Source organism: Chlorocebus sabaeus, chromosome 17 (genome assembly GCF_047675955.1).
Source record: "Chlorocebus sabaeus isolate Y175 chromosome 17, mChlSab1.0.hap1, whole genome shotgun sequence".
In the NCBI taxonomy this organism is placed as follows: domain Eukaryota; kingdom Metazoa; phylum Chordata; class Mammalia; order Primates; family Cercopithecidae; genus Chlorocebus; species Chlorocebus sabaeus.
In genome coordinates this window covers 28,965,636-28,979,034 of record NC_132920.1, presented here as the reverse complement: position 1 = coordinate 28,979,034, position 13,399 = coordinate 28,965,636, and the positions used below count along the sequence as shown (strand labels likewise).

Below are 13,399 nucleotides of genomic sequence, written 5' to 3'. Positions count from 1 at the left end.
CTATATTGTACTGCTTAGACAATTTTTGTCATAGCAACTAATGTTTTTACTTTTAATATTTCTCGTCTGCCACTCTTTCTCTATCAGACTGTTCTTTGCTAAATAAAAATTACCATCGCCTGCAAGTGAAAATTCAAAGGACTTAATAAGGTCTGTGAAAATCTATGGGCTGGGCCACTGACAATTGATAAAAACTTTTATTTCATCCTTTACCCAAATGGGCCTCATGTTACAGTTATATCAAATTATTTGCATGTTGAGTATATGCCTTGCTTACACATACTTTCTTTTCTTTGTGCTCATTTTCCCATGGGGGCTGGACATTTGCTTCACTAATTATCCACCTAGTAAACCGCCAATCAATATTCAAGTTCCAGCATAGTTTTGTCTTCTTTCTGGAAACTCTTTTCGACTCCCCTTCACCTTCGTCCCCATAGTAGTCAGTTACATGACCCCCCCTTCCAACCCCACTGTGTTGTCACCACCCTATAACAGCTGTGATAGCACTTTTATCACTCTGGTGACAATTACTTGCTAATTTCTTCCTGACAATAACCCCAGACACAGGTACTGCATCTGGGATTTCATTTATTTATTTTTGCTTGCCATTATACCTAGCACCCTTAACAATTAAGATCTCATGTAATGAAAAAAAGATTTTAATGCTAAGTTTTACTATGACTGCCTATATATTCTGCCCATAGGTGCATATTCTATTTTCTGAAATTAAATCTGGTCTCCCTCAAGAATCTCAAATGCTACAGTTATTTTTCTCTCAATCTAATAATTATCTACTCTTGACAAAATATTCCTTGCAGTTGGTGTACTGCAGTTTGGATTCCTCATGAGGTTGCTGTGATGATTAAGTTAATTCCCACAATCACTTAGGAAAGTAATTAGGTGCTCAATAAGTACCAGGTATAGCAGTGCATATACACATATGTACTGTCACAATAGGTTTATCTTCCTCTATTTTACCTATTGGGAAATTTTACAACACACTTCCTAATCATTCCTTCTATTCAACATCTTCACCTCTATTTTATATCTTTGTCTATTCATCTACCATCATGGAGAGAAGAAATGCAAGAAATACAAATACACATACATACATACGTAAACATGCCACCTGAATGCTATGTCTTAGGAAAAAATAGTTGTATATTATAGATCATTTAAATCTATTAAATTGAGTACTATTCACCTAAGCAAATTTTTACTAAAAAGTTAAAGATGAAGAACAAGTGGATTGATCAAAACACCGTTAAATATGAAGTAGCAACTCTGCATGATTGCATGGACCCTCAAGGCATATGGCTCTTGGAAGAATTGCCTGCACATTGAGTAGTCTATTATAACGCATTCACACACATAGTAAAGCCTGTATAAACATTGTCCTTGCATTGCAGTTAATTTTAATATTTATATTTCTCATGAAGCAACACAATTCACTTCAGGCTGAGCCAAAGAAAACTGAGACAATAGCCTACCTAACTTTCTGTGTGTGTGAGTGAACACAAAATATTTCCTTAAATTGATTAATTATTCAATAATATTTAATGCAGTTTCATAGAAAACTCTGTATGTGGAAAGTTTGTCATCTCACTTGTCAGTTAAATGTACAGCTATATATCTTACCCATTGTATTTCCTTATTTCCAAAGTGACTATTTCCATAGTTTTTTCAGTGGCACTGATGGAAGGACAAAAAGGAAAATCCAGTCAGGAAAGAAGAATGTCTGATTGTTTCTTAACTGGTGATAAGATGAAGATTTCCTTTCATAAAAACCCTTGTTCCCATTTAGATGGTGTACAACAAATGCAAATGTCTGTGTTGGGGATGAGGGTTAGTTAGTGGGTGTTGGGGAACAGGAGGCACCTAGTAGTGGGTCGGACACAGTGAGGACTGACCACAAAGGCTAATGCACTCTGCAAATCGCTTGATACTTTTAAGACTCACAGGATGAATGAAAGCATGCATCCAATGATAAGTACAGTTTAAAATCTAACAAAGTTCAGTAATAACAACTAAAAAGTACACAATATCAGACATAGTGAATGTCTGTGAGTACTTCCAAGGTAACTGACAATGTATGGTATTCTATCTAGGAATAAATACCAAATCGTATAAAAATAAATGTATGGGACTCACTGAAAGTGAGAATACAAACAAATGTAGCAAAATTCTCCTCTCCCTTCCTATCACTCAAAATACCACTGAACTAGGTAAAATCTGACTTTCAATTACACTTTCTACTGTTTTTTAGGACTCCTCACCTATGACCCTAGTCTAGGCATGCTGAGGTCTATGTAGTAGAGGTCAGCTTTGTAAACATACCAAAAATGTTTTATTTTCATCACTACCTTTGTAAGAACTGTCAGAGGCCTACAGAAACATTGGTAGGTAGTAGAACAATTTGGCATGGATATTGCTTCTGTCTCTCATCTGATACGTTTTCTTGACCTAAAATTTCTGATTTATCGTTTCTTCGTAAAGATAGAATGATGAAGCACTTTCTGGTTTTCTTGATGAATTGTTTTGATTTAAAAATGCAAACAGGCCAGGCACAGTGGCTGATCCCTGTAATCTCAGTACTTTGGGAGACTGAGGCAGGTGGATCACTTGAGGTCCAGAGTTCGAGACCAGTCTGGCCAACATAGTGAAACCCTGTCTCTACCAAAAAACACAAAAGTTAGCCAGGCACGCTGGCGATTGCCTATAGTCCCAGCTACTCAGGAGGCTGAGGTGGCAGAATTGTTTGAACTCAGGAGGCAGAGGTTGCAGTGAGCCAAGAACTCACCCCCTCTCCAGCCTGGGCAATAGAGTGAGATCCTCTCTGTAAACAAATAAATAAATATGCAAACATTGTAGAAGCAAACCATGAATAAAAAGTAAGAAATGGCTATTAAAATGCAAAACTTCTGCCCTTTAAAGCCTCATATTAATGAACTCATAAGACATTGCATGGAATATTCTGTTACCATCAATCTATAAAATAATCTATATTAAGAGTCAGTAATCAAGTCATTCAAATTGGCACTGTGACATAATCTGAAAAGATGGGGTTTCACACCCATTGATAAATTATGTTTTATAGATTCTTATTTAATGTTACAAAACCTTAAGTTGGCACTAAACACTGGAAACTTTCTGAAGGTTTCAATAAGAAGATGAACTTTCAGCCGGGCGCGGTAGCTCAAGCCTGTAATCCCAGCATTTTGGGAGGCCGAGACGGGCGGATCACGAGGTCAGGAGATCGAGACCATCCTGGCTAACACGGTGAAACCCTGTCTCTACTAAAAATACAAAAAACTAGCCGGGTGAGGTGGCGCCGCCTGTAGTCCCAGCTACTCGGGAGGCTGAGGCAGGAGAATGGCGTCAACCCGGGAGGCGGAGCTTGCAGTGAGCCGAGATCCGGCCACTGCACTCCAACCCGGGCGACAGAGCCAGGCTCCGTCTCAAAAAAAAAAAAAAAAAAAAAAAAAAAAAGAAGATGAACTTTCAGTGATTGTTGGGTTTATGAAAAAGATAGAGGAAGGAGGTAAGTTAATTTTGATAGGTCAGTGACTTATCCTCACGCCACCTTACACAGACTCCAGATCTAAGATGAACACACTCTATATAGTTATACTTTGGAAATAATCCAGCACAAGTCATTCATTTTAGGTTGGCTCTGCATATTTAGAAGTGTTCCTTACCTGGCTCAGTCCCTTAGTTCATCTGTTTTCATGGTGAAGTGTTTCTCTGTTTCCTATCAGCAGAAAGAAAACATGTGATACACTATTAAATATTGTATCCAAAACATTTAATGCACTTTCTGGTATACAAAATACAATAAATGTTAACCTCAATTATGATATAATCCTTTTAAACACTTTAGAAGTGCATATAATTTATGTAAATTAGTTACTAAAAATTATGGATAGGACTACCCATTGTTTTCTACTATTTCCCCATAGTCACTTCATCAAGGACTTAATGTTTAACTGGGTGATATCTTAACTCCTTAGAAACTGTTTTATCTTTTGACAGCATTACCATGTACAAGATAATCGTATGTCCATTCCCCAAAAATAAGAGCTATGTCAATATCCTATGAAATAATTAATTTAGAACAACTTATGGCAATTTTGTGACAGGAGTACTAAGAAGCTGAGTTGTACTTCCGAGAAAGAAAAAATAACTAATTTAAATAATGACCTGAACTGACAAATTCTTTAGGTATTGGCTGTACATTTTTACACCTTAATTCACTGTCTTCCACAGCCCTCTTTCCTTAAGGCATCAGCTATGTTACATACCTTTAATCATAACATTTGAGAGAAAAAAATAGATGATTTTTGCTTCTGATGAACCACTTCCTGATTTTCTCTGCACCAGCTCCTTATAACTTCCCAAATTCAGAGGATGTAAATCTGCCCCATCTTCACTCCTGAGAATGTGCTGAGAAGCCTTTGTTGCAGTCAGAGATAGCGTCTGATCTCAGGAAGACTGGGTGCCTCGTGAGAGTGCACCACATCCCTTCTAGCAATGCCCTCAGCTACACGCGCGCGCGCGCACACACACACACACACTCACTCACAGAAAGAGAGAGAGGCTGTGCTAGTTACATAAGGATTACATCATTCTTCCTAAAAAGCAATGGCATATGAATACGTCATACTTCCGTTCTCTCTGTGTTTTGAATCCCTATCCTGCCACACTCCTCCCTAGGGACTTACATTGTCTTCTCACTGGAGAATATCAGGAAGCAGTTTGACTGAATCTCTCAACCACTTCCTGATTTTCATGGACAGGTCTGTCTCACTTGGGAAGCAAAAGTAGTAAATATAAAAGGCAGATTAATCAACAGTTAAGTAAAACTAACCTGTATTAATTGCTATCACAGGCTGTGCACACAGTACAATATGAATTAATGTGAAATGTGCTATTGCAACCAATTCTTTGATCACTCTAAACTGTTAAAATATTCAGATTTTAACTTTTGTATGAATTAAGCATAATAATCATCAAAAATAGTTAAAAAACTACACAAGCAACTATCAAGTCACATTACGTTGATGAAGTTAATATTTATACTGATTATTATAAAAGATTCAAACTAATAAGTTATCATAATCTTCTAGTCACAAATGAGTTTCACAAAGCATTCGCTTTTTCCTATCAAAAGTAAACATAACAAAATAGAGAAGCAAAAGTATATATTAGGAAAGATAATGAATTTGGTAACGCACCCAGTTTTAAAGAAAAGTGAGTATGGTAGTGAATATATATTGTTTAAATGATATAAAGGAAAAGGAATAGGGAAGAGAAAAGTGTCATTTGGGTAGGAAATTACCCTTAGTATAACCCCCTTATAAAATAGGCACAACGTCCTCTTTGGAATTTTTTATTGCCCTAATCTTATATTATCTGGCTTACTCTTTTTAGTACCTTTGACCTAGAATCTGATTGCTTGAAAATGATTAAAATGTAGTTCTTACAGTTATCATTCTCTGGATTACATATAAAGCCAAGGGATTTTTATTAGGTTTATGGGGATAAGCAAGACAGCTATCTTCTCTAGCGTTCTCCACCTATTTAGTAACAGAATAATGAATTTACCTAGTGTGGCAAATGCATTCAGAAATAATCTATCTCTCAGCTTCTGTCGCAGCTTGGTGCATCCTACAAATCATTCTGGCTGATAAACTGTAAATTGAAGTAGGTTGGGAGAGCTCCTTAAAGGGAAGGGGCATACCTCATTTTCACTCTTCATCTATTCAGCTGTCCTGGAACTCAATGTGATGCCTGAAGCTCTAGTCGACAGCCTGCACAAGAAGGACAAGTGCCAAAGCTGAGGGATGTTGGAACAGAAAGATAGAAGGAGGCTGAATTCCAGACAAACTGAACTTTTCTGGGTGAGAGATATAAACTTCTATTTTTTAGAAAGGTACTGGTATTTTAGGATTTTCATTATGTGCTCCAGAGGCTAACCCTTACAGATTCAGGAATAACCTCTCAAGCAGATGATTCCATTAAGTTGAGAAAAGCTACTGCAATTGTGCATACTCTCTATTCTCGACACAGAAAGTTAGTTCTCCCTTTCAGTCAGCACCCAAGAGCATATGTACTTGCTGGGACATGATAAAATACATCCATTAATTTGCATAAAATTAAATAATTTACTCAAGCACTGAAGGAACACTAAAGGCCAGTAGCAAGTTGGATTAATAATGGAAATTTTTGTTGATGAAGAAAAGATTGAAAGCAGAAGGATGAAAGAGGAAAATAAAGATAAGTTTTCATAGCTACTAGATATGTTTGTGCAGTTGGTGCATTGTACAAAGTTGTGTAATTAAGAGATGCCTGGCTAAAAGAAGTGCTATCGTTGCCTTTTTTCTTCTAAAATACTCTGGTGCCTTTATCGATCAGTACAATCAGGTGTTGTATGTTTCATTGACCCCTTGTCCAGTGGGTAGTTTGCAAATATTTTCTCCCATTCTGTAGGTTGTCTCTGTTGATTGTAGAGCCAATTAACAATAGAGTCCATTAATATTTATTCAACATGATAATATATTAAAATATTTATGGTAATAGGAGAATTTTTAAATTAAATGAAAAGCATTATATTTGTTATTTTAGAAAAGATCAAATACATTACTAACTAACCAGTATGTATTTATTTTGTGGCATTGCTAGTTTGGACTTAATTTTTTTGTTTATTTTAGTTTTTTTATAACCTTTGTTTTATTGCAGCCTTTTGAAGAAAATGGGCCTAATTGGAGCATGGTAATATCTACTGGGTAAGCATTTGTGGACAAGTACACAGGTACAGCTTCTGCTGTTCAAAAGCATAAAATACTATTAATTCACTAGAGCTGATTTTAAGTCCTTTAGAAATTTTGATATTCTGTTAAATTTATTTTGCTGCCAAAGCTAATGTGAAAACTTGTAAAGCTCTTTAACTTCATGGTCTCTTGGAATGTGCCACTGAGAAGGAAGAAATACCTGGCACACATGCTAACACTCTATCCTATGTTCACAGCAGACATAGTTAATCAATCCCAGCACTGGTGTTGAAGTGGGACATTCCTTCAGAATCCTCCCCATTTGGCAAAGGAGATGAAGACTCTTTATCATTCCTTTCCTGGAATGCAAAGGATACAACCATTTTTACAAGCTGTGCAGTCAGTCTCTGCTACTTCCCAACATAAGTTTCAAGTTCTTCTCCTGGGAATTACCTCATGATTTCTAATTTTATTTGTTTCATTTTATTTTATTTATTTTTTCAATCTTTGTGGGTACATAGTAGGTGTATATATTTACGGGGTACATGAGATGTTTTCATACAGTCATGCGATGTGAAATAATCACATCATGGAGAATGGGATATCTATTCCCTCAAGCATTTATCCTTTGCGTTACAAACAATCCAATTACACTCTTCAAGTTATTTAAAAATATACAATTAAGTTATTATTGACCATAGCCACCCTGTTGTGCTAATAAAATAGTAGGTCTTATTCATTCTTTCTGTTCTTTTGTACTCATTAACCACTCCTAGTTCCTCCACCATCCCCTGGCACTTCCGAACCTCTGGTAACTATCCTTCTATTCTCTATGTTCATGAGTTCAATTGTTTGGATTTTTAGATCCCACAAATAAGTGAGAACATGCAATGTTTGTCTTTCTGAGCCTGGCTTATTTCACTTAACATTGTGATCTCCAGTTCCATCTATGTTGTTGCAAATAACTGGATTTCATTCTTTTTAGGTCTGAATAGAACTCCATTGTGTACATGTACCACATTTTCTTTATCCATTCATCTGTTGATGGACATTTCATTTGTTTCCAAATCTTAGCTATTGCAAACAGTGCTGCAACAAACGTGGGAGTGCAGATATCTCTTTACTATACCGATTTCCTTTCTTTGGGGTATGTACCCAGCAGTGGTATTGCTGGATCATATGGTAGCTCAATTTTTAGTTTTTTTCGGAAACCTCCAAACCATTTTCCATAGTGCTTGTACTAATTTACATTCCCACCAACAGTGTACAAAAGGTTCCCTTTCTCCACATCCTCACCAGCATTTGTTATTGCCTGTCTTTTGGATATAAGCTATTTTAACTGGAGTGAGATGATATCTCATTGTAGTTTTGATTTGCATTTCTGTAATTATCAATGATATTGGGCACCTTTCCATTTATCTGTTTGTCATTTGATCTTTTTCCCATTTTTTATTAGATTATTAGATTTTTTCCAGTAGAGTTGTTTGAGCTCCTTATATACGCTCATTATTAATCATTTGTCAGATGGAGAGTTTGCAAATATTTTCTCCCATTCTGTGGGTTGTCTCTTCACTTTGTTGATTGTATCCCTTGCTGTGCAGAAGCCTTTTAACTTTATGTGATCCCAGTGGTCCATTTTTGCTTTGGTTTCCTATGCTTGTCGGGGCATTGCTCTAGAAATTTTTGCCCATACCTATGTCCTAGAGATTTTCCCCAAAGTTTTCTTATAGTAGTTTCACAATTTGTAGTCTTAGATTTAAGTCTTTAATCCATTTTGTTTTGATTTTTTTATATGGTGAGAGACAGGGGTATAGTTTCATTCTTCTGCCTATATATATCTAGTTTTCCCAGCAGCATTTATTGAAGAGACTGTCTTTTTCTCAGTGTATGTTCTTGGAACTTTTGTTGAAAATGAGTTCACGGTAGGTGTATGGATTTGTTTCTAGTTTCTCTATTCTATTCCCTTGGTCTATGTATCTGTTTTACGCCAGTTCCCTGCTGTTTTGGTTACTATAGCTCTGTAGTATAATTTGAAGTCAGTTTCAGGTAATGTGATTCCTTCAGTTTTGATCTTTTTCCTTAGGATAGCTTTGGCTATTCTGGGCCTTTTGTGGTTCCACATACATTTTATAATTATATTTTCTATTTCTGTGAAGAATGTCCTTGGTATTTTGATAGAGATTGCATTAAATCTGTAGACTGCTTTGGGTAGTATGGACATTTTAACAATATTAACTCTTCCAATAGTCACAACTACTCTTCTATCATAGTTGTGACTATGATATTTATATTATTTGAAACTAATTTTCCAACTCCTATATATCCTTCTGAAATACTAGACACACATAAATGTATTTATATATTTACATATGTTATATATGTGTGTATATGTATACACACAAAACAAGGATATTTGTATTTTCATAGTGTTAAAATGTGTGCAGTTCATAATAGAAGAGGAAGAGTCAATTGTATATATATTGCATATATGTATAATGTATTTTATATATATTCTTTAAAGATGGTAGACACTTTATCACATCTGTAAGCTCTTCATTTTCCGTGCTCTGTGGGAAGAAGTGAACTATGTATCCACTGCCCAAATATCTGTAAAGGGCAAGTGTATGTCACCGTTAATAAAATGACCATTGCATTACAATCTTTGAGGGTGGGTGCTTTTTGACGTTTTTCTACTGTAAATTCACACAAATGAATGTCCCATCTGTTTTTTTCTTTTCTATTCAGAATGATGAACATCATAATCTCCATGAGATGAAAATAAATGATAAAAATATGATGAGATATATTGCTAGGAGAAATGTTCTTTCAGATTTTTTTTTTAAAGACAAGGTCTTTCTCTCTCACCCAGGCTGGGGTGCAGTGGCATGATCATGGTTAACTGCAGTCTCAACCACTTGGGCTTAAGGGATCCTCCTGCCTCAGCCTCCCAAGTAACTGGGACTACAGGCATGCACCACAATGCCTGCTAATTTTTTATTTTTTGTAGACATGAGGGTCCCACTATGTTGCCCAAACTGGTCTCAAACTCCTGGCTTTAAGCAATCCTCCTGCCTTGGCCTCCCAAAGTAATTGGAATTACAGGCCTGAGCCACCATGTCAGGCCAAGAGTTTTTTATAATGTCAAAACCAGACACTTTAAATGAGTTATAGGCCTTTCATCCACCAACCATTACATAATGATGTAGAGTCTCTGAAATAGGGTATTGGGGATACATATCCTATATACAGGAAGAAGGTCAGAAACTACTGGATTGCTTGTCTTTCAGTTTGAAAAGAATTGCTATTTTCCATTTGGCCTGCTGGGAATAGCTATCATAATGCTGATTAAGATTATTGAGCACCAACAATAAAATGCGTACTGATTGGGCAGCAATATGTTTTTAAATCAAAGTCCATTACTGAGAGACATATGCGTCCTCCATATGTTAGCCATTAAGAAAAACTTCTGTAGAATGAGGTGTAGATATAAAGGAATACACTAAAAGGGATGGTTAGGATTATCTAAGAGAATAAGTAGGCACAGTCATTGCACAGAACTTTCTATATTTGCACTCCTTTTTCTCCCAAACAGTGTAGATGACTACAGCATGCATTTGGCTCACTGAGAATATACCATCCTAACACTGACTAAAATAAAATTAGATAAAATAAAATTAGATAAGACAACTATGCTTACAATATCCAAAAGAAAGAATATGCAAGGAGAAAATGAAGTTTCTCTTGATTATTTATGGGTGCATTCTAATTTTGTGGCGTGATTTAGTCATTTCAAAGAGTCATTTTCTTTCTTTCTAAACAAGTCTTATGATTATTTTCTTAATCATTAGTTTTAACATGCTAGGTGATAAAAAATTTCATTTTGGTTAATTTTAAAATTCATTAGGAAAAACAACATATATTAATAAAAATGTAACATTTTGTTAAAATCTATGGGTATTCATTATTTTTAGAGCTCTGTTTCATTATTTCTGGGGAAGGATAATAAATAATTTTCTTGCTATGAAATACATAGATAACAATAGTTACAATCAGCCACTGTTATTTGGGGATGGGAGGAATAATGGAACATTGCAGTTGGCAGTTGACAGTTGACAATTGGCATTCTGGGAGTGTGGAATTTGAATTGTAAGAGGACTGCATTCTCCTAAGCCATGTTCTGACCTTGCTCTTGTTCTCTTCCTAGTAGCTTCTTCACTGCTCCCTTAACATCCTTATTTCTCAAGGTATAGATGAGGGGATTGAGCATTGGAGTTATGAGTCCATAGAAAAGTGCAAGAAGCTTGCCCTTCAATTTGGCTGTGTTGCTCTTAGGTGCCATATATGCATAACCACTAATGGCAGAGCCATAGAACATAATAACCACCAGCAGATGAGACCCACATGTATTGAAGGCCTTCTTGCGACCCTCAAAAGATTGGATGCTTACTACTGCTTTGACAATGTTGATGTAAGAGAACAGAATTAATCCAACTGGGATGACCTTTATGACCACCACAGCTGCATACATCTCCACTTCATTGATCCATGTATCAACACATGATAACTGAAGCATGGCAGGTACCTCACAGAAGAAATTCTCCACTTGGTATTGACCACAGTGAGATAACAAGAAAGTCAGCACTGTTTGCACCAAGGAGTTGCTGAAACCTGTTACCCAAGCCACTGCTGCCAATTGCTGGCATAGCTGAGAATGCATGATAACCATGTAATGGAGTGGCTGGCAAATTGCTATATAACGATCAAAGGCCATTACTGAGAGAAGTACACATTCAGTGGATCCTAGACCAAGGAAGATGAAGAGTTGAGCTACGCATCCTATGAAGCTAATGTCTCTCTGATGGCTCCATATATTTATCAGCATCTGGGGAACAGTGGAAGTTGTATAGCAGAGGTCCAAAAAGGAGAGATTGGCCAGAAAGAAATACATGGGTGTATGGAGTATGGGATCAAGGCAGGATAAGATAATGATGGCTGAATTCCCAATGAGGGTCATTATGTAGAAGATGGAGATGGCCACAAAAAGAGCCATTTCTAGTCTGGGCCATTCAGAGAAGCCCACCAGAATAAAGCCATTGTTGTAAGAAAAGGTATTATTGAATCTTCTCATTGCTGTGACACTATATGCTGGTAATACCAAAGCCAGAATTTTAGAAGCCTGATTATCTTGTGCTTAGAACTAAATGTTGGCTCATACATCTGCATGCAATAGAGAAACTGCATAAAAGAAAACAAATTCATTAGTGTGTTTCCTCTTATTACCTCAGTAAGAAAAATGAATTTTTAACAATTATATATCTATATTTTAGCAATCATATTTTAATCCATGATTTTAACTTAGTAAACTCAGAGTTTACTAAGTTTTACTCAGGAGTTTACTAAGAGTTTACTAAGTAAAGAGGTTTTACAAGAATACAGATAGTAAAGATTTATTACAAAATGTTTGTTATAAAAAGGTATTGGATCTATGAAGATTAAGGAAAATGGAGACTTCATTGGAGCTCCATTAAATCTCTAATTTACCCAATATGTTTCTTAATCATTCAATTTAATTTATCTTCTTGCTGCTTTTTAGTGCATTTCTATTATAGAATATGGAAATTGCTACTGATGAAAGATACTATTGGTTAGGGAAGGTAAATTCTCCTTTCTGCTTATCGTAATTAAGTTAATATGAATAAAACTCCAAGGACTGAAGGCAATACACTCATTAAATTAATTTAGTATTATATTTAGTCAAGAGATTAGTAAGAGTTAACATGACTAGGACTAACAACACACAAAATATTCATCTATTTTGCTTATGTCAAAAACATTTATATTTATATTAAATAATGTATACTTATGAAATGGGAAATGTTCCTTGTCCCCCTCACAGGGCATGGATGGAGTGTGGCTCGCTTCTTCAATGCCCTGCTGCTCAAACTTCTAGGGGAGCTTACAGATGGGCAGGCTGTGGGGCTCCAACCAGAGGGCAGTGTCTCGGAGTGAATGTTTAAGCTGAAACCCCAGTGGACCTGTGTTACAAGGTGCTCTTTCAGTTTGCCATCTATAGGCAGCTTGCGTTAGTCACCTCAATTAGACGCTCTATCTTGTGGCAAGGACAGAGGGCTTTCTGTATCCCAGGTTCTCGCCTTGGTGTACCAGAAGAATCGGATCACACGTGGGCTTGCAGAAGGAGTGTAAAGTTTTATTGAGAAGTAGCTCTCAATAAATGGAGCCGGAAGGGAGATGGTCTTCCCCTGGAACTGGGCTGCTCAGCGGCCCGATCTCCTCTGGCTGCCCTGGCCAAACTCCGCTTCATCCCTCAGATCTGCTGGCGTCTGTCGGTACGATCTTCCGCCAGCGTGCTCCCCTCGGCGTCCTCTCGACGCCCAGTTGCTTACCCGCTATCCTCGCCATCCAGCTTCTGTCTTCTTCCGCTGATGTGCTCCTCTGACGTGTGGCTCCCTGTGTGTGTGGCTGCTAGGGTCTCAGGTTTTTATAGACCCAAGATGGGGCACAGTGGGCCAGGGTGGTCTTGGAAAATGCAACATTTGAGGACGAAAGCAGGAGCGTCTGTCCTCACCTAGGTCCATGGGGGTGGAGCCCTGCCTTTCTCTACCCAGTAC

General features: G+C 37.0%; 1 long non-coding RNA gene across 1 annotated transcript in view; it reads right to left on the bottom strand.

The window, feature by feature from the left end:
- Positions 1 to 13,399, bottom strand: part of LOC140708936 (uncharacterized) — a 115,760-nt gene that overhangs the window by 47,496 nt on the left and 54,865 nt on the right. The gene's annotated exons all lie outside the window — the stretch shown is intronic.